The sequence below is a fragment of the Equus asinus genome, chromosome 28 (assembly GCF_041296235.1).
Source record: "Equus asinus isolate D_3611 breed Donkey chromosome 28, EquAss-T2T_v2, whole genome shotgun sequence".
Lineage (NCBI taxonomy): Eukaryota > Metazoa > Chordata > Mammalia > Perissodactyla > Equidae > Equus > Equus asinus.
In genome coordinates, this window is record NC_091817.1 from 47,923,097 (window position 1) to 47,945,414 (window position 22,318).

General features: G+C 53.3%; 1 long non-coding RNA gene across 3 annotated transcripts in view; it reads right to left on the minus strand.

Annotated features, from left to right (window-relative positions):
- The window catches only part of LOC139042362 (uncharacterized), a 32,262-nt gene extending 15,030 nt beyond the window's left edge, over positions 1-17,232 (minus strand). For all 3 annotated transcript variants that reach the window (XR_011499036.1, XR_011499037.1, XR_011499035.1), the window contains exon 1: positions 17,065-17,232. This is a non-coding gene — a long non-coding RNA (uncharacterized lncRNA). The remainder of the gene's footprint in view (positions 1-17,064) is intronic.
- Positions 17,233-22,318: the final 5,086 nt, after the last annotated feature.

The following is a 22,318-nucleotide window of genomic DNA, read 5'->3' on the forward strand; positions in this document are numbered from 1 at the left end:
CAATGCGATGCTTTGCACTTCTCAGTGACCACCCTCTCTCATTAACCTCTTCTGACATCGGGAACCCAGCCTCTGAGGACCGGCCCTCAGCCAGACCTACGAGCCAGCGCCGGCTAGGTCCTCCACGGGCCACGGCGGGAGCGAGCGCTGGGGTTGGTGAATCGCTAAATGCCTCTCTTCCTTCGTCCTTCACAGTGGGCTTAGAATATTCAGCCCGTGTCAGGGGTGACCAAAAGGTGCTTCAAAAACACAAGCTGAGATTTTCATTCGCTTTATTGTTTTCGTTGTCAACTGACATGACAGTGGACCCACCCTGATTTATCAGCTTGAAAAGCAGTCCCACCTTCTCTCCAAGCGGCACAAGATCCTGCGAGACCCTTCATACACCTCTTCTCCCCCCGGGGGGAAGATTTGATGCCTGTCCCCCAACATGGGCAGATGAGCAGTGTACTTTTCAGCACAGACCCCCTTCACGGGCTCAGCCTGGTCCCTTCCTCCTCAGTCGCAAACGAAAGTGTCCCGTGAAGGCGGCGGGAAGCACGGCTGAGAGCGTGGATGGCGAGCAATGCCCCCGGGGGCCATCTGCAGGAGCATCCCACGTGTCACCTCCTTTGTTCCTGGAGAGGAGTCCTTGCCCCCTTCTCAGCAGCGCTCCTGGCCACTGTGCGTACTGCCGAGGGACCGTGGCCCTGGAGATGGCCCTGGAGCAGCACAGGGGGCCGGCAGGCCGCCTAACAATTCCTCCTGCACCTCACTTTTCAGGCCTTGCCAGGCCAGAAGGGCAGACGATGAGTGAACAGCCTTAGGAGAGAGGCTCTCAAAGTGGGGCCTGAACGTCCGTCCGTGGGGCGGGCAGTGGCATTCTGTGGTTTCACAGGCCCTTCGGGGGATTTGGGACTAACCCTGGGGCAACGTTGCTTTAGAAAAGCCCCCCCACCCCCACCCCGCTCCGGGTTGCCTAAGGAAAGCGGCCAGGAGGACTGGTTTCCATTCCCCGCGGCTGCAGCGCACTCACACCCCCTGAGCATCAAAGCAGGAGAGACGGAGGCCCGGAAGGAGGCGGCATCTGCAGGCCTGAATGATGAGCCTGCCTGGGACACGGGGAAGAGGAACAAGAAAGGTCAGGAGAAGCGGGTGACAGATGGCCCGGCGGGAGGAGGAGAAGAAAGCTTTAGGGTGAGAGACGTGGGGAGCAGAGGGAGAGGTACCACTGACAGCAAGGAGCTGAGAAGATGGAGTGGGTAGGGGCAGGGTGAGGGGGCCCAAGGGAGGGAGGAGGGGAGGTGGCAGGGCGCTGGCATCATTCTCCCCTCACCATTTGGCAGCTCTCGTCTGCTGGAGGGACCCTGTCTCCTGCTGCTCCACCCCAGGCCTCCCATCCCCCACCTAGCGGCTCTCAGCCCTGACTGCCCCTTACTGTCCACCCCCTAGACAGCTTTGACAGCCCAGGTGCCCAGCGCCCCCCCAGAGATTTGGAGGCCCTTAGCTGGGCCTGGGACCCGGCGTCGGGACTTGTTTTTACCAGCTCCCCGGTAGTTCTGTGCACAGGCAGGGACTGGGACCCACTGCCCTGAGTGGAAACTGCCAGATTCACACTTCCTATAGGAGCTTCCCCTGGACGAACTGGAGACTTCAGAGGTTCTGTTTGTAATTCGCACACTCTGAAGGAGCGCCGTCTGGGTGGTGGGCTTGCCTGGGTCCATCAGCCACAGCATCTCCATCGTCTCCGTCATTCTAGATATCAGAGAGAGGTGCTCTCTGCATTAGGGCATTTGGGGTTGGGGCGTGGCGAAGCAGAAACACTCTCGGGGTGGAAAATATTCCCAGGAGCCTGTATCTGCCCTGTCCCCTTCGTCCGTGGGGTCTGAAGTGAAGGAGCCCCTCTCAACTTGTGCGTACCCCTCCCCCCCCCAACCCGAGCCTCACCGTCCAGACAGTGAGAATGAACGGGACTGCCCCAAACAGGTTCTGAGCCCAGGCTGACTCCCACAAGGCTCCCTCCTGTCCCCATGTGGCTTCTCTTTTCTTGGTAAATGTAGTAAGACAAAACAGAGACAAAATTTAAAAATCTGAAAAAATTCAAATCTTCATGAGTTGAAACATACATCCCAGGTGTTGGTTCTAAGTACAGTCGTGCGTCGCTGAATGACGGGAGTGTGTCCTGAGAAATGTGCCGTTGGGTGATTTCCGCGTGGTGTGAACATCACAGAGCGGACTTACACACACCTAGACGGTGCAGCCTGCTACACTCCCAGGCTCTACGGTGCTAATCTCACCGGGCCCCTATCATGTGTGCGGTCCGTCGTTGGCTGAAATGTTGTTATTTGGCCCATGACTGTAATTATGATGTTCCATTGGCCCACTTACTTTCTTGTAAATCAAAAGCCTCATTAATAAGAGTTAAGATATATAGAGTATCTAGAAATCCAGGCACTGCTCTGGGAGCCTCACATGGCTTAACTCCTTTCACCGTGGCAATGACCCTGTGCAGGTGTTATTTTTGTGCCATTTTACAGGCAGGATAAGTGATGCACAGATGACTTCCCCAAAAGCATGCAGATAGAAAGTGCCAGAGCTTCAATGTGAACCGGGGTGGTCCGACTCCACAGGTCGGTGGTACCGAGAAGAGAGGATGGTGTTACTGAATTGGAAAATATATTGTTATTTAGGAGAGTTTCTCAGGGGCCATCAAAGCCGCAGCCCTAGCCAGCTCTGCCGTTCTCTGAGAGACGCTTTTCTTTTCTGAGGCCTCCGTTTTCTTTTCCACGAAGTGGGACTAGGAAGGCCCATGGCTGGGTGGTCCTGCAGGGTGTCCACCGCTGCCCGGAGTCCCGAACCCCTGCAGGCAGGAACGCTGGTGCCTGGGCCCTGAGCACTGAGGTGGTGCTGAGCTGGAGTCTGTTTGTTCTCAGGGGAACAACAACCCTGTCTGGAAACGCCGAACCAAGCTGTGCTGGGACAAACCTTGAGGCCTGAGACAGAAAGAAATCGGAGCAGGCTTGGAAAAGAAGTAGGGCCCCCGGCGGGTGGCAGACCCTCTGCTGTGCTGACTCTGGGAGCGGGAGGACTTGCAGGTCCAGTTTCTCGACAAGGTGGCGGGAGGACACTTGGATCTGGGGCATCTGTAAATCTCAGCCGTGCTTGGAGGACAGACGTCTCAGCATGTCCCCACGGGCCTGTGGTTTCTGCTGAGCTGGTGTCCCCCAAAGCTGTGCAATGGTTCAAGTCCTGCCTGTGAAGTGTGGCTGGGAGGATTACGGGTGGCAATGCTCCACGCTTGTCAAAGCTCAGCCCAGAGTCTTCCAGAACCTTCCACAGAGTCATAACAATAAAAAAACAGCACAGGTGGGCTCTCACCTACAAGCATCTCATTCTCACGCCAACCGGAGGAGGCAGGAGCCTCTCTGTGAACTCACTTTTCAGATGTGAACACTGAGGCACAGAGCGGTTATGAAATCGAGCCAAGGTCACAGGTGGAGCTGAGATTTGAACCCAGGCCCCTTGCTCGAGGGCTGTTGACCCTCAGCTCCTCCAGTCTATCCAGGCACTCCATAGATGGGAGTGATTACTAGGATTATTTGGGGGTTTTGGTCCAAGATAATTCTTTAACTTTAAAGGAGCTTTTATTTTGATCATTGTAGATTCGCATGCAGTTGACAGGAATAATACAGAGATTCCTGTGCGCTTCACCCGGTCTCCCCCAGCGGTGACACCCTGCATAGTTGTAGTAAAATGTCACAACCAGGATACGACACCAATGCAACCCACCCACGTTATTCACGGAAAATGGGAAAAAGAGATCTGGGGGGCGGGATGGAGACGGACGCTGCCTGCTCCGCCCCAGCCCCTTTGCCCTCCGTCCTGCACCCTTACTTCCTTTATTCCTTTTACTCAACACCATCTGACCTTATAGCTGATGTTTACACTCCCCAGAGAATGGAAGTCCCATGAGGGCAGCGAGCTCTGTCTATCGGATTCCCAGTGCCTAGAATGGTGCCTGATGCCCACAGCTTTAGAGGATATTTTTAAAAGGGTGGAGGAATGTGGGGCCGGCCCGGTGGTGCACCGGTTAAGTTTGCATGTCCCGCTTCTCGGCAGCCTGGGGTTCGCCATTCTGTGGTAGACATCCCATGTATAAAGCAGAGGAAGATGGGAACGGATGTTAGCGCAGGGCTGGTCTTCCTCAGCAAAAAGAGGAGGATTGGCAGCAGTTAGCTCAGGGCTAATCTTCCTCAAAAAAAAAAAAATCTCTAAAATGGGCTGAATGCTCCCCACCTGCAGGGTGTGGTGAGGCTTCACTGATGTCAGGTGTCCAGTACGTGGCATCCAGTGGGGTCACAGTGTGGTAGGTCAAATTGTGCGTCCTCCCCAAATACCCAAGGAAATTCCCTTTGCACCTCCAGCCTGTGTGGCTGACCATTCTGGAAGCCCCCCTGGCTGCTCTCCGGGGTCTCTGGGGTTTGTAATGGCCTGAGATCTTTCAACAGTTAAGAGCACTGCTAATAAGAGATCTGAGAACGATTTGCAGGAGGCGGCATTTCTGGGGGGTGGCACGGCTCTTAAGCACCATGCATGAAGTCTCGGTTAATTCTGCTGACTTGAGATAATAAACAGCTTAACGCCCTCTATTGTTCTGGGGCCTCAGCCTCGGAACCCCGCTAGGATTCAGGAGAAGCGTGGGCATTTGGCCTCCACTACCAGGGGAGGTGCCCTGCCAACAGCAGGGCCGCTTAGCACCAGATCTACAACCCGGTCTCCTGACCCACAAAACCAGAGCTGTCCACACCCCACACCCGCTTCCGGGATGACGAATCTCCACGGGGGCCCAAGTAACGTGGAGACGGCGGCCGTGCTCTTCCTGTGTGGCCATTTTAGTTCACAACGGGCGGGACTGAGAAACAAACCTGTGTTCATTTCAACCGTAAAATAAGTATCACGTCACGTTTATTATAAAACAAAACATTCGTTCAGGGAAACGTTCAGGGAATAATTTATTAATTAGCTATAGCCCTGCCATCCTGGGATTAACTGCTTTATGTTAATAAGTTTTGCTATGTTTTATTTTTTTTCTCTCACTCTCTCTCCTCTCTGTCTCTTACTCTATAACACAGTTTGAATTATATGATTTTAGAACCTGTTTTTCTCGTTACTATTTTATCATGAAATGTTTCCATTTCTTAAACATTATTTGGAAACATATATATTTTAAAAGTGAAACATCAAATTCTGTTCTGGAAGAAGAAGGCAGAGTCCAGAGAGGAAGATGATCCAGCCAGGGAAGAGGAAAGCCGGGACAAAAGGCAGTGAGGACAGACTGTTAATATCTGCCTTGTAGCCCGTCCTATATTAATTTCCCCATCCCCTACTGATGGCACTTAGCTTCTTCCTGAATATGCACCTTTATAAGTTAGCGAATGTAAATCCTTAGACATCAATCCACGTGGACCTGCCTGTTTATTTCCTTCAATAAGTTCCCAGTGGGGGAGTTACACATCAAAGGGTGTGGACATGTCTAACCATGTATACACTAACCAGTCACCCCGTAGAAGGGTTGTAAATTCATTTACCCCTCTATCTGCAGAGTACGCGAACGCCTGGCCTGCTCTGACTTAGCCAACACCGAGAATTAAGACCTTTAACTATTTTTTCCGCCCTCAATTTAAGGAGCAAGGATTCCGGGTAATCAGTTTAGTTCTGAAACACCTGACTTCACTTCTTAACACCTTCATCCTGAGCTGGTCTCGGAAGGGAGCTGTAAATCCATGAGCTAGGAGGCCGTGGGAGGCCAAGGGCCGGCTGTGTGTGGACAGGGAGAACCTGGAGCCCTTTCTGTAGAAAGCACCCCATTCCCTCTGGAGAGCTCAGGAGTGGGGGCTGGGACACCCCTCTGGGCAGTTATCCATCTTGGCCGCCTATGGGGAATTTGCTGCAGAGGCCGAATGGGGGAACTGGGAGCAGCAGGAAAGGGCAGGGAGACTTCTGATGTGACTTGTAGGAGAGGAAAATGGCTTGTAAACTCTCCCCCTGTGGTTGAAAGAGACTTGAGATAAGGAGCCTGCCCCTTTTAAGGAGCAAATGGTTCTGTCGAGAACCTTCTGGAGCCTGGAGACTCAGCCCGCAGTGCCCACCCACCCTGTGGTGGGGGCGGGGGCCTGTGGCTTCCGTGGGTTGGACGTCTGTGAAGCTGGGGGTGGCTTGCTCCAGCCGGAGCCCCAGCGCCTGACCGCTCTGCCTGTCACTCAGTGTTTCTGGGCCCGGGTGACATGGAGCATCGAGAAGAAGGGACCTGGGCTCTGCAGAGCCGTCCTGCCCCACATCACATAGAAAATGCGCAATTCCAAAGTTAGTTACTTAACCCATGGCCCTGGTTGTCTGGCTTTCTGCTCATCCAGGCTTATTTTGACCTTTTTTATAGTGAGGTGAAATTGACATACCATAAAATGAACCATTGAAGGTGGACGGATCGGTGCCACTTAGAACATTCACAATGTTGTGCCGTCACCACCCCTAATTCCAAAACATTTTTATCACTCCAAAAAGAGATCCCGAACCCATTGATTGTCATTTCTCTTCCTTTCCCCTCAGCCTCTGGGAACCGCTAATCTAATTTCTGTCTCTATAGATTTGCCCGTTCTGGACATTTCATGTAAATGGATTTATGCAATACGTAATCCTTTTGTGTCTGGCTTCTTTCATCAGCACAATCTTCTCAAGTTTCATCCATTTTGTAGCATGCGTCAGCACTCCCTTCCTTTTAGTGACTGAGTAATATTTCATTGTACAGACAGACCACATTTTCTTTGTCCATTCATTCGTCCATGGACTCTTGGGTTGTTTCTACTTTTTGGCTGTTGTGAATAATGCTGCTGTGAACATTCGTGTATGAGATTTTGCCTATGCACCTGTTTTCACTTTTGGGGCTATATACCCAGGAGTGGAGTTGCTAAGTCTTATGGTGACACTGCGTTTCACTTTCTGAGAAGGTGCTGACGGTTGTCCCCCGTACCTGCACCATTTTACATTCCAAACAGCGAGGCAGGAGGTCTCCAATTTCTCTAGCTCAGGCTTATTTTAAGAGCATCTTTCCAGAGATGATGTCCGACCTCCTTGATCTACAAAACCATCCTCGCGTGGGGACAATGGTGCCTCACGCATAGTTACATGCCTGGCATTGCACATAAGACTCTTGACAGACCGCGGTCCCCTGTCACCATTTCCTGGCTATCACTCCACTTCTCCTGCCTCAGTTTCCTCCTTTAGAAAATGGGGCAACTACATCCTAGTTGAAGGCTGTTCTTGGGCTGGGTCAGGGCACATGTCGATACCTAACAGAAGTCCCCCTCCGGAAAGTACATGGGGGAGCCGTAAGACACATCGTGATTTGGGGACCCCTAAGGTTGTGTTCATTTCTCTACACTGTGTTGCTGTAAATAATGTAAATGTGCTATCATCTCCATCTCTAAGACTGAAAAGAATAACAAAATCTGTTTCTAATGCGAAAAAAAAGCCAAAAGCTGGGGATTTGAAGCAGGTTGGTTCTGACGTCGCCTCTGGTGAAGAGGGTAGTGTGCGGAGGGGCAGCCCCCGCCCCGAATGGATGGCGTCCAGGAGGGACCTGACACGGTCCCCTCTGCAGCCTGGCGGGCTCTGCACACAAGCCTTCAGGGGCTGAATAAATGCTGTAATTTACTGAGGAGAGGACTTTCAGGGCCACCTCCGGCACTGAGGTCTGAGGACTTAGGGGACAAAACCAGCATCCATCTTCTGCCGTGACACGTTCCTGTCAGCAGTTACCCTGATGGAAACGGGACTCAGCAGGACCGCATGGTGGCTCCCCTGCTGTCCGGAGCCCTGCTTGCGCAGGCGGGGCAGGAGAGGGGGCCGCAGGGCAGCGATGCCCACGGGTCAGAGCCAGACGTGCCCTGGAAGCCCAGCCTCCCGCAAGGACTCCAGGGCTGGGTGCACCGCAGAGCCTGGCGGGGCCAGGTTTGGGACACACAGAGCCCCCAACGGGAGACCAGGCGGGTGGACTACCCGAGGAGGACAGGGATGCGCCCTGACCGTGGACAGAGGTCTCGTTCTAGACTTCCCTCTTCTGACACACTGAGATCTCGGGCAAGTCTCCTCTCTCTCCACGTGCAGAGATTTCACCTCTAACACGATGATGGATCATTCTCGCTTTGTGGGCGGTGAGGTCACAGGAAGCAAGGACCACAAGCGCTCACAGAGAAGCCCGCGTTATCTCACACACGTGAAAATGGGAGATGTTGAGGCCAGTGTTGTCCCATAGAAACCTAACTCAAGCCTCCTCTGTAATTCAAAATTTCCTAGCAACCTCATTACAAAGGAAGTAAAAGGAAACACGTAGAACTGATTTAAAAAATATTTTAACCCAATGTATCCAAAATATATCACCCTGCCATTAACATAAAATTATTGAGATATTTAATTTTTTTCACCCTGATGATTCAAAATATGGTGGGCATCTTACCCTGACAGCCACCTCAGTTCAGACCAGCCGCATATCCAGCACTCAGCAGCCACTTGTGGCTGAGGGACACCACCCTGGGCAGTGCAAGTCTAAGCCATTCCATTTTCAGGCCAAGGAAAGTCCCATCTCTGGGGGCGGGACTTCCTGTTGTGTTCTGCCGCCTTCACTAATGAGGTTTCCCGGCTGGGGCTTCAGCCCAAAGCCTGGGCGTGGCTTCTGGGTAGGACGGCGCCTTAGCAGGGCCCGGGCAACGGCATCCTCCGGGGTGAGAGGGTGCGAAGGTGGAAATCAGTAGGTCCTTGACTTAATCTTTGCTATTTCCATGTCTTTAAAATATTATACATTTGGGGAGGGGTTAATTTAAAAATCTGCCTGTGTGTAAGATGCGTGAGAAGTTTCGGCACTAAAGATGCTCATGGCAGTGTTACTTAGAAAAGCAGACAAATTTGGAACATCCTAAACGTCCTTCGTTGGGGGCCTGAACTGTTGGGTGGCTGAGAGATCAGCAAAGTGACCACAGAATTGGGCCACATCGAGGTAAGGGGTGACCTTGACAAAGGTGGGTCAGCATCCTGTTGAGGGGGCAGCCAGATGGAATGTGTTTAATTAAAATGTGGATTGGGGGGCCGGCTCTGTGGCATAGTGGTTAATTTCATGTGCTCCGCCTTGGAGGTGCAAGGTTCTCGTGTTCGGATCCTGGGTGCTGTCCTACACACCACTCATCAAGCCGAGTGGTGATGGCCTCCCATATACAAAATAGAGGAGGATTGGCACAGATGTTAGCTCAGTGACAATCTTCCTCACCAAAAAAAAAAAAAAAAAAAAATGTGGATTGGAACACAAGCTGATCTTGTTCCTGTGTTTTAAACAAGAAAATGTGGATGGATGCTCACCCAAATGTTAACTGATGGGCCAGGCCCAGTGGCCTAGTGGTTAAGTTCAGTGTGCTCTGCTTTGGCGGCCTGGGTTTGATTCCTGGGCATGGACCTCTGTTAGTGGCCATGCCGTGCTGGTAGCCCACATGCTAAAAAATAGAGTAAGATTGGCATGGATGCTAGCTTAGGGCGAATCTTCCTCAGCAAAAAAAAATTTAAAAAAAAATTAACTGGTTCTCTCCGGTGGGTGGAGTATGGGTGGTTTTTGGTTCTTCTTTACTTGTGTGTTTCTAATTTTCATACAACGAATATGTGTTAGTCAAGGAATTAGAACTTTTAACAAATAAAAACAATGTACATTATTGGAATCATAATAATTAACCTCAGTTTTAGGGGTGCCTAAAGGGAGAGGAGGTTGAGCAGTCACCCCACAGTTGGGGTGAGAAGGAGGCTCTGATTTCTCTGAAACTCCACGACATTTGGTGCCTCAAATCCCCTTCCAGCCCTCACTAGACCCACCCTGACTTGTGAGGCCCTCCGTGGGCACCCGCTCTCTGCTGGACCATAAGCAACTTCAGGGAAGGGAAAACTACTTACTGAGTGTCTACTAAAGGCCTGGCACTGTTCCGTACACAGCCTTGTGTCCATCTTTGTTTTACAGATGAAAACACTGAAGCTCAGAGAGGGGAAGACACCTGCCCCGGAGCACTCAGCCTCGGAGGTGGCAGGTGAATAATAATGATAACACTAAGCCCACAGGGGGCCGGCTTTGTGACTAATGAGCAGGTAGCTCATTCACCATTGAGGTCATTCTGCCCTCTTGACAGCCCTAGAGACAGACGCACTCTTATCAACCCCAGCTTGCAGAGGAGGAAACGGAGCACAGCAAGAGTGAGCTTGGCCTGGGCCCGTGCTCCTAGTAAACGACGCTGCCTGGGTTATGAAGCCAGACAGTCCAGCGCTAGACCACGAGCCCCTCAGACCACATGGACCACGGGCTCCTTCCTCCACACCACACGGACCACGAGCCCCTCAGACCACACAGGCCACGGGCTCCTTCCTCCACACCACACAGACCACGGGCTCCTTCCTCCACACCACACAGACCACGGGCTCCTTCCTCTAAACCACACGGACCACGAGCCCCTCAGACCAGACAGACCACGGGCTCCTTCCTCCACACCACACAGACCACGGGCTCCTTCCTCCACACCACACAGACCACGGGCTCCTTCCTCTATGCCACATCGACCACGGGCTCCTTCCTCTACACCACACGGACCACGGGCTCCTTCCTCCACACCACACAGACCACGGGCTCCTTCCTCCACACCACACAGACCACGGGCTCCTTCCTCTATGCCACATCGACCACGGGCTCCTTCCTCTATGCCACATCGACCACGGGCTCCTTCCTCCACACCACACAGACCACGGGCTCCTTCCTCTACACCACACGGACCATGGGCTCCTTCCTCCACACCACACAGACCACGGGCTCCTTCCTCCACACCACACAGACCACGGGCTCCTTCCTCTATGCCACATCGACCACGGGCTCCTTCCTCTATGCCACATCGACCACGGGCTCCTTCCTCTATGCCACATCGACCATGGGCTCCTTCCTCCACACCACACAGACCACGGGCTCCTTCCTCCACACCACACAGACCACGGGCTCCTTCCTCTATGCCACATCGACCACGGGCTCCTTCCTCTACACCACACGGACCATGTGCCCCTTCATCGCCACACAGACCACGGGCTCCTTCCTCCACACCACATGGACCACGGGCTCCTTCCTCTACATGACATAGCCCACGGGCTCCTTCCTCCACACCACACAGACCACGGGCTCCTTCCTCCACACCACACGGACCACGGGCTCCTTCCTCTACATGACATAGCCCACGGGCTCCTTCCTCCACACCACACAGACCACGGGCTCCTTCCTCCACACCACACAGACCACGGGCTCCTTCCTCTATGCCACATCGACCACGGGCTCCTTCCTCTACACCACACGGACCACGGGCTCCTTCCTCCACACCACACAGACCACGGGCTCCTTCCTCCACACCACACAGACCACGGGCTCCTTCCTCTATGCCACATCGACCACGGGCTCCTTCCTCTATGCCACATTGACCACGGGCTCCTTCCTCCACACCACACAGACCACGGGCTCCTTCCTCTACACCACACGGACCATGGGCTCCTTCCTCCACACCACACAGACCACGGGCTCCTTCCTCCACACCACACAGACCACGGGCTCCTTCCTCTATGCCACATCGACCACGGGCTCCTTCCTCTATGCCACATCGACCACGGGCTCCTTCCTCTATGCCACATCGACCACGGGCTCCTTCCTCCACACCACACAGACCACGGGCTCCTTCCTCCACACCACACAGACCACGGGCTCCTTCCTCTATGCCACATCGACCACGGGCTCCTTCCTCTATGCCACATCGACCACGGGCTCCTTCCTCCACACCACACAGACCACGGGCTCCTTCCTCTGCACCACACGGACCATGGGCTCCTTCCTCCACACCACACAGACCACGGGCTCCTTCCTCCACACCACACAGACCACGGGCTCCTTCCTCTATGCCACATCGACCACGGGCTCCTTCCTCTATGCCACATCGACCACGGGCTCCTTCCTCCACACCACACAGACCACGGGCTCCTTCCTCTACACCACACGGACCATGGGCTCCTTCCTCCACACCACACAGACCATGGGCTCCTTCCTCCACACCACACAGACCACGGGCTCCTTCCTCTATGCCACATCGACCACGGGCTCCTTCCTCTATGCCACATCGACCACGGGCTCCTTCCTCTATGCCACATCGACCACGGGCTCCTTCCTCCACACCACACAGACCACGGGCTCCTTCCTCCACACCACACAGACCACGGGCTCCTTCCTCTATGCCACATCGACCACGGGCTCCTTCCTCTACACCACACGGACCATGTGCCCCTTCATCGCCACACAGACCACGGGCTCCTTCCTCCACACCACATGGACCACGGGCTCCTTCCTCTACATGACATAGCCCACGGGCTCCTTCCTCCACACCACACAGACCACGGGCTCCTTCCTCCACACCACACGGACCACGGGCTCCTTCCTCTACATGACATAGCCCACGGGCTCCTTCCTCCACACCACACAGACCACGGGCTCCTTCCTCTACACCACACAGACCACGGGCTCCTTCCTCCACACCACACAGACCACGGGCTCCTTCCTCTATGCTACATCGACCACGGGCTCCTTCCTCCACACCACATGGGCCGCAGGCTCCTTCTCCTACTTGACATTGCTGGCTCCTTGCAGGGTGGACCCCGTCCAAAACTTTGACTTTTCTGTGCCTTCCCATGGGTCCCAGCATGGTGGGCTCCCAGAAAATACCCCGTGGGTATTGGTGTTGGACTGCCCAACCCCCCTCAGCCCCACTGACCTACCGCAGGAAGACCAGGTGTGTGCTTGCAGTGCTGGGCTGCTGGCTCTGAACAGAATCAGACAAGCCTTAGGATCACAAATGGCGGAACCGTTAAAGGAGAAGTGTGAACAGCAAAGAAAATAAACACACGTGTGGGCTGGGCCTGCGGGAGTGTGTGAGCATCTGCGTGGGGGGTGCGGGGGTTGGGGACAGGCGGCTGTTTCATCTCGGCCAAGCCTCAAGCTGATCCTCACTCTTAGCAGGAAGCCCAAATGAGGAGCCAGGAAAGGACCCCAGGGAAGCCGTGTGCCTGGGACTTGTGCCTCTCATTCAGTCGTTCTTGTACCCATGCCTCATTCATTCACGGGCATCTGCAGAAGCCCTGAGATGGTCAGGCGGTGGCCTAGCAGCGGAACCTGGTTAACAGGAGGGTTAGGACAGCTAACACTGACAAGGCCGCCGGGAGCCGGGCAGCGCTTGAAGAATTTCGTCTAAATTAACTCCCTCCACCTACCCCGGACCCGCGCCATCAGCCCCCAGCGCGCTCCCGCATTTCACAGAGGACCGCCCAGGTTCACGGTGCAGTGTGTGGGCTGAGCTCCTCCTCCAGCGGCACAGAGCGATGGCGAATGTTCCCTGGCAACGCCCACTCAGCGTGGGTTTGTGAGGAGAGGCAGCTCCCGTGGAAGAGGTCCCTTCATCTTAGGGGTAGAGCTGGGGAGATCCAACACGTGCTGACGTCTGGGCCCCCCAGACACGCTGATGCCATTGGTGATTCTCATGGGCAGCCTGGGTTGAAAGGCTGGGCCCTAACTCATCCCCTCTCAAAGGGAGGTCCCCATACCCGTGGCCAGGTGTCCCCCAGGAGCCTGTCGGGAGGGCCTGCGCTGTCGCCATCTTGAACTGCGCGATTATTGAGACCCAGGGGACCCAACTTTCCATTTGGCCCCGGGCCCACCCATTACGGCCGGTTCTCCCTCCCGCAGGCCGGGCTGTCGGCACGGGCCTTCGGAGGTTGTGGGATACGGATCAATGCTGGGAACCGCTCAGGGTATATGACACGAGGTAATCCGTCCAAACGAGGAAACACAGGGCGGAGGATGGAAACCTGTGCGGCGCGACCCCAGGCCAGCGCAGCACCGTGCAGGGCTGGGAATGGCAGGTTGGGGCGCGGACCGCGAGCCCGGGAGCCTCGTCCCAGGCCTGGTGACGGTCCTCGCCAGCGCTGTTTCGGAAGACCGGTGCTGTGTGCCACCCCTCGAGGGCCTCTGACTCTTCTCTTTGCCTTTCGCCGCCAGACATCCCCTCTCCTTCCTCTGCTCTGTCAGGCTCCTCGTTACATGTAACCATCGGTAGGGGGTTGATAGGTGGCCCCCGAAAGATATGTCCACATCCTAACCCCAGAACCGGCGAAGGTGACCTTGTTTGGGCACAGGGTCTTTGCAGATGTAATTAGGTTAAGAATCTCCGGTGAGACCATCCTGGATTACCTGGGTGGGTCCTGCATCCAGTGACCGCTGCCCTTATAAGAGACGCAAGAGAGAGGAGAGGAGAGACCATGCGGAGATGGAGGGATGCAGCCACAAGCCCGGAAACGCCTGGAGCCCCCAGGAGCTGGAAGAGGCAGGAAGGACCCTCCCTTAGAGCATGAGCGCACAGCCCTGCCCACAGCTTGATTTCAGACTTCCAGCCTCCCGAGCTGGGAGGGAAGACATTCGTGTTATTTTAATCCACCTGGTTTGTGGTCGTTGTTTCTGGCGGCCCCAGGAAACTAATGCACCATCCAACTTTCTCACCATTTTACATTTTGAAAACCTGTCCCTGGGCTGTCCCTGCTCGACTGTAAGGAGGGCGGGGATGTGTGTGTGGTGTTCACAGATGTATTCCCATGGCCTAGAACAGGGGAAACTCTAGCTCCTGGCCCAGGGAGAACATTGCTTCGGTTCTCTGAGCCCCCATCCTCAGAGCCGTCTGTGGAGTGGCAGCCTGCAGAGCCCTGGGCCCTACCGACCAGGAGCCAGCCCCTCGGGGTGTGCTGGGGTTGCAGATGCACAGTTCCGAACAGGATTGAAGCCACTCCAACCTCCCCCTCCCCGCCCTGGGGGATGGCAGGGAATTTCACGCAGCTGCCCTTTGGTCTATGGAGCTCCGGTCCCTGGTCCCTCTCCCTGGTGCTCTGCATTGTTACCATGAGTCTTTCTGTCACCCTGCCCCTGATGTCACAGGGCCTCGGCAGCAGGCAGCCCAATGTCTCCTGCGAGGGGCCACTCCTCCGAGCCTCACCTGGAACTGCTCACCCCAGCTGCAGGCTTCCAAAGATCTCACCTTCCCTTCGGTGCAGCGTGCTGGGGCTCAGGGGTGCCCAGGATGTGCCGGGCGAGGGGTGACGGAAGCAGATGTTCATGCCGCTCATCTTTGTCTTCACTCGGATCATCCCAATGGACAGACGGTTTCTCTGCTGACTATCTTCCGTGTGGCCCTCCACATTCGCTCCCGCCTTCTCTGCCCTCTCCCTGGCCCTGGGGGATGTCTGCATGGACTCTGCCTTCCCAGCCCCTGGCCTCTGCTTCTGGCTGGAGCTGGCCGGTGAGGGCTCAGTGGATCGCAAGAGAAAGTGAGGGAGGAAGGGTGGGGTCTTCTCTGCTCCCTGCCCACTGGGCCACGTACTTGGTGGTATCCTCCTACCTGAGGCCACAGCTCCCGTTGGGGCCCTCTCCACGCAGACACCCTACCTTGCTTCCTGTCGCCTCTGCGTCCCCTCATCCCTGGAGCTCCCCTCTGCTGCCTGCCCGTGGTCCTGCACGGTCCCTCGTCCGGGTCCATAAACCTTGCCCACACCTCACGAATGTTGCCTTTGCTAAAACCCCTTCAGTGTGAAACCCACTTTGAGTGGCCCCATTTATTTCCAGTCCAGCAGGCCCAGGACTGAGCCTGCATCCCTCATCATGGCCGTTAGCCGCTGCCCCCGCGCCGAATGCCTGATGGGAGGGTGGGGCTCCACGGACGCCGCCTCAGAGTCCAGCACGGAAGACCCCCCCCCCGAACACGAGCTCCAGGAGGCCAGGGACTTTGTTTTGTTCTAACTGAAATTTGCGTTGAGATCATTGTCGACTCGCATGTAGCTGTCAGAATTAGGCCAGAGAGATGCAGCCCGGTCCTCGTGCAGTGTCCCACAGTGGGGACGTTTTGCAAAACTATAGTACCACTTTACAACTGGATATTGTTGGCATAATCCACCCGTTTTACTCAGATTTCTCCAGTCTACTCGAGGTCGTGCGTGTGTGTCTGTGTGTTTCTATGCACTTTTCTCACCCATGTAGGTTCACGTGTCCACCACAGTCACGGTACAGAGCATTTCCATCACCACAAGGATGTTTTTCATCTAATTTCTTCAGGTTTTTAAATCTGATTTCTTCAAGAATCTTCTAAAATCTGATTTCCTCACTGCTTTCTTCCCACTGCCCAGAACTGCGCCTGGCCCACAGCAGAGACTCAAAGTGCATTTACATGCTGCACGTCGGGTGCATTTCATCCCCACGACACCCCCATCTGCGGACACGGAAGCCGGCGCTCAGAGGCATCCCTTGGGCGCCCAGGCTGAGGGCACATGTGGATGCCTCCGGCTCTGTCGGACTGTGATCTGGGCCCTGTCTGCTCTCCCCGCTGCTTTCCATGGCTTGGCGTTGTTGGAATCTAAATACAAGAGGTTCTGTGCATCCCTGTGCTGCTTCAGCCTCTTTCTCCGTCTGTCTGCCTCGGCCTGAACACGTCCTTTCTCTGCCGACTCTGCGGTCCAGCATGTTCGTGCTCCCTGCAGCTGTGCTGGGCGGGTGTCCTCTGTGCTCGTCCAAGGCTGATAAAAGCTCTGGGCAGGACGCAGCGGAGCCAGGAGCCTGGACGGCCTGATAACTGGCTTCGCTTTGATGTTTTTCAAATTCAGAGCGGACCCAGGCCCCCTCGGCCAGTGTTGCACACTTGTTTATTTTTGTCGCTGTGTAGGCCTTTGCCATTTCCCCTTCCCAAGTGGGACAGCCATCATTATTGCTGTCATTACCCTATTGGCAACGTTGCTAAGTGTGCTGTCCCGCTTCATCCGATCCCTCCCTCCAAACGCCCAAGGAAGACCACCCACGACTCAGACTTTCCCTCCGTTTAATTTTAGTCTCAGGATGTAAGTTTGCAATTTCAACACAATTAAAAAAAGAAACAACAAAACGTGGTCGGGCTTTCCTACCTCAGTCCTGCGGACCATCCCTCCCTGATGGCAGGTTCGGGAGTTGCCTGAGTGTCCCCAAGAACCATTTCCAAGGCGGGGAGGGCTACGGAACGGTTTTGCAAGAAGACACACAGTGCTCTCCTTCTAAGTTACATTCCAAATGAGTCAGATCAGAAAGACAGCTCGGCCGTGTTCTTCTCATAAATACCAATAAACGACTCAGAGGGCGCTGGAAATGCAGGGCACTGGGAGAACCACATGATTTCCTCTCTGAAAACACAGACACGTACTGGAGGGGAATGTTCTAGATGTTAAGGACACACCTGCAAAGACCCTCGCAATTATTATAAGGCCCCCCTGCAATGTTCCCCCGTACGTTGCCTCCCTGTACGTAATGTTCGTGTTTTTCTTTTTTTTCTTTCTTACCCGTTCTTTTTTCCTCTGGATTTTATAAGTCCAAGTCTAAAACACACAGGTAGTGTGTGTGTGCATACACACACACGCTCAAGCACACGCTCCCTGTATATTTCCCTCCCCCTTGGCTTCCAGCATTTTCCCTTTCTCGGTCTTTTGGAAAATATTGCAACAGGGTTTGACCGTAATGAGATTCAAGTGGGTGATTTGGCCCGGGAATCTCTGCTGGCTTCCATGACCCACTTCAGTTTCTTCTTTCTTCATCGTGCTCTCCCTCCCTCCTTTTATAGTTTTTTTTCCTTCCTTCAGGGCAGCAATAAATGCTTTTTCAGTGATGTTATTTTCCAGTCTACCTTCAATGAGGACATTGGGAGAAAGGAGTAAGCCTGTGTGTCAATCCCTTACGTTCACAATTTGGAAAAAAATGATCTAGTGAAGAAAAGGCAGCAGAAATGAATTTAAACCTATAATATGATGCTCTATCCCATTTAGATTGAAGGCAATATAAATTCCAGCCACAATTAGACTGTCTCACCAGGATCTCAGGGTTGCTCTGTGTGGCCATGCATGCTGCGCACTGCACAACCCCGGGGGGCGCCGCACATGGACAGCAGCACCGTGCGGTGGATTGGATTAGTGATCAGTGTGTGTGCTGGAGTGCGTGTGCGCATCAGGTGCCCTCACGCATCAGGTGCATCTCATGGCTGGGGTGAGATTCGGCGAAACCCCGTCGGAAAGACATCTGACAATTAGTGTCAAAATTAAAAATGCACTTGCCCTTGGACTCTGCAATGCCGCTTTGGGGAGTTCCTCCCACAGTTGTCGTATACAGGTTCTCTCCTAAGTAAGCGCAGGTTTATTTATTTATTACAGCACTGTTTGCAGTAGCAAAAGTTTGGAGGCGCGCTAGCAGCTTGTTTGTAGGGGATGAATTGAATAAATGGTGGAACGTCCGTGAAATGGAAAGCGATGCAGTCTTAAAAGTCAAGAGGCAGGTCTGAAGCCTGCACGTGGAGCACCCTCTGTGATGTATCGCTAAGGGAGATGTGGAGAGGACGTCTGCCAGCTACTTCCCCTCATGAGCTGGGTGATGTTGGCAAGATATTGAACCTCTCTGGGCCTCACTTTCCTTATCTGTAAAATGGGGATCATGATAGCTCCCACCCTGTAGGGCTGTTGAAGAGACTTCATAAATCAATGAAGGTAAACATTTAGGACAGTGCTTGGCATGCAGCAAGGGCTACATAGTCATTACTTATTATTATTATTTATCATCATCGTCATTGAAAAGAAAGCAAGTTTGTGCTGATATAGGCACAGAAAATCCCTGAAGGATATGCCAGAAGCACAGGTACGAAGGATGGCTGTTGCTAGGGAGACTGGAGGACTAAAGGTCAGGATGAGGTGTAGGAAGACCTACTTTTAACTTGAGTCTTTTGAATTTCTGTCAAGAATCTGTATTCTCTATTTTTTTGATATTTTTAAGGAAAATTTGTGGACATACAGAAAGGTTGAAGAATTGTTTAGTGAGCATCCATGTATTTACCATCTCAGCTCTGTAATTAGCATGCCGCTCTACTTGGTTTACCATCTACTCATCCATCCATCTACCCATCCCTCCCTCCATCCATCCATCCATGCATCCGTCCATCCATCCATCCACCCACCCACCCATCCCTCCACCCATCCATCCATCCATCCATCCATGCATCCGTCCATCCATCCATCCACCCACCCACCCACCCATCCATCCATCCATGCATGCATCCATCCATCCCTCCACCCACCCAAACCCCCACCCCGATCCAGCCATCCACCCATCTGTCCATCCTTCTGTCTGTCCATCAGTCTCTCTTAATTTTTTTTTTGGTGCTTTTCAAAGTAAACTGAAGACATCAGTGTACTTTTCTCTAAACTCTTTTGGTGTGTATAATTAGCTTTTTTTTAGATATAATTCACATAGAGTCAAATGCACAAATCTAAAGTGTCTGTTTGACGGTTTTGATAACGCATTATCTATTTTAAAAATAAATTATCTACAAGTAAAATGTAGCTGCCTCCTTGAGAGAGAGAGAGAAACTGAGACAAACCAAAATAGCATTTTGAACCCACAGAGGAGAAGAAAACATGGTGAAGTCACGAAGTCAACGTGATACCTTATCTGGTGGGGAGAGATTTACAAGCGATAAAGATTTTTACAGAGGGTCTCAGTTATGGGCTATTTCTATCCCCAGAAAGCATGTCTCCTTCTGGAACCTTTATAGCTAGATTCTCAGGCAGGAAGCATAAGAAAGTGGGAGATGTTGGCATCAGCCTGCTGGGGTCTGCATCTCAGTCCCTCTGCTGGCTAGCCGTGTCCTCCGGGAGAAGTTGCTAGCTTTTCTGGGCCTCAGCTCCCTCCTCTGGGAAGGATGTTGCTTCCTGCTTCCTGGCTTTCTTGGGTGGATTCTGTGAGCGAAAATGGGCAGCACGTTTAGAAAGCACGTGGCATCTAGAAGGTGCTCCTTAGCTGTCGTCTCTTACTACAAGTCACACATCTCCCTATCTTTGCTTTTTATTTTTTTTAATTGAATTCGAAAGAACCAAACAATGCAAGGTTAAGTTTTTCATCCTAGGGGAAAAACGTCATCTCTCCCCACAGCTTCGCTGCCCTCTCATCCTCTGCAAAAATCCAGGGAAATGAATCAGCCTGCAGCCTTTGCTCTGTCTAATTCTTTGATTACTACATGATTGCAGCATTCACTCGGTCCGGGGCTAAAAATTGAAAGAAAACAAAAATTCTTGAGTCATTTCCAGATCCTGAATCTGACACCACTATTCCTCTCTCCGTTTTGGCAAAACCTACAAAACGAGTGACCAAGAAGGGTAAACAAGTTTAGGTAAACACTCTACGTACCGATTCGTGATTTAAGGACATCAGTTAACATTTAGTTTCATTTACCACAGTGTTTTAATGTCATTAAGAATGTAACTTCTTAGGAAAACTAAGAAAGTCTGTTTTTAGCCCAGACATGCAATTAAGGGAATTAGTAACGTGATATGCCATCCCCAGGAACTCCGATATAGTAAGAAATCTCGTGCAACCCTTTATAAAGACGTTCTTACAGCCCACGCCAGAGTTCACCGAGCTGCAATCCCAGGGCAGCAGGGAGGGGAAAAAAGGAAAGGAAATCGCCGCCCCAGTGCTGAGAGGCAGTGAGAAAGGGCTTGCAATCGTGCGCAGATATTAAATCATCCTAAAATCGGGTCCATTGTGGGGAGTTGAGTCGTGTGTGTGATCCATCCATCCATCCACCCATCCATTCCATTATCCATCCATCATCCATTGCCTGGGACCCAGCGTGATGCCGAGCGTGTGGTAGGTGCCCAATCAATGCTGGACACAGAGAACATGGGAATGAGAGGCTGGTCTGCACCTCTGTGTGGTCTGTCTGCTTCTTTTTGGAAAGAACATGTGAGAGAGAAAGACAGGCATTTTTGTTTGAATTTACGTGGACACAGGAAAAACCCCCTTCACCTACCCAACCAACCATCTACCTGTCCATCCATCCATCCATCCATCCATGCACTCATCCATTCCTCAGAAATGTTTCCCTGCTGGGTGCCAGGCACTGGTTGGTCAAGGCTCTGCAGCAGCACTTCAGCACCCAGGATCTCAGAACCAAGCCTGGCCCAGAGGAGATGCCGTGGCATGTTTGTGGAATGAATGAGTAATTGTTTGAATGAATGGATGGATGGATGGGTGAAGCAATGAAAGACATCAAGGTAGACTTGTTCCAGGAATCTCAACCAATAATTGCCCAGGCATCTGACGTCTCGGGCCTTTGGCTCCATGTGCGGGTCCCTGGCTCCCCTGGGCAGAAGGTCAGTGGGTGGCGGGGTGGGGAGCTGTCTTCCCAGGCAGCAGAGCTCTTTCTAAGGCAACGTGGTGCTGGTCAGTGATTGGGGAACAAGGGTCTACACTCTTGGACCCTTCCCAGGAAGACCCCGCATCCATGCTCAGTTGCTTGGTCCTCTCTGGCTGAGCCGGTTGGTTATCAACCCTTGTCCCAGGCATCGGGGCAAAGTAGAGCTTTGGGGAGACTGGGCACCCATCCAGCAAGTTCCACTCCCTTCTCTGGTGAGCTCAAAATCTCTGCCCTTTTCCAGGAAAGCCCTTCATCCAAAGAAACCAGAGGAAGAAAAGCTGACCGCATTGCAATGCTTGCAGCACAAAGACACACGGCTGTGCGTGACCTTCTGGGGAAAGGCTAGGAGTCGCGTGGATCTATCCATACCTGGCCTGTGCCCTTGTGAGCACATCACAAGGGGAAGTGCAGTCGGTTTAAGTGGCAGGTTATCAATATCACGTCAGATGCCAGGTTGGAGTGGGACAGGCCTGGAAGGGCCTGATCAGCATGAGCAGTGTGCGTGGTTCCTCCCTGGTCCCCACCTGTCCCTGAGGCGTGGGAAGGGTGGAGAATGGGTGGGCTAACCAGGGCATTTCCAAGTCAAGCAGCGTGGTTCCACTGGCCAGTGGCTCAGCCTCCAGCCGACCTTGCTCATCACTCGTCGAGGAAGCTGAGCAGCCCAGACGCCCTGAATTCGAACCCCGGCTCTTTCACCTCATAGCTGCGGGCAAGTGAGGCCCAGGACCTGGGGAGAGAGGTGAGACCCCTCCGGAGCTGTGTCCCCCTAATCATCACAGGGCATTTGTTAAGCAATCTCTTCGCTCCGGCCTCGTGTCAGCTCACTTGCTCCTCACAAAATCCCAGGGGTGGGTTTTTTCACGCTGTGTTTTGTGCATTAAGCTGCTGAAGCGTAGCAAGGTTTAAGCAACTTGATGGGTCGCACAGCAGGGCCGGGACAAGACCCCAGT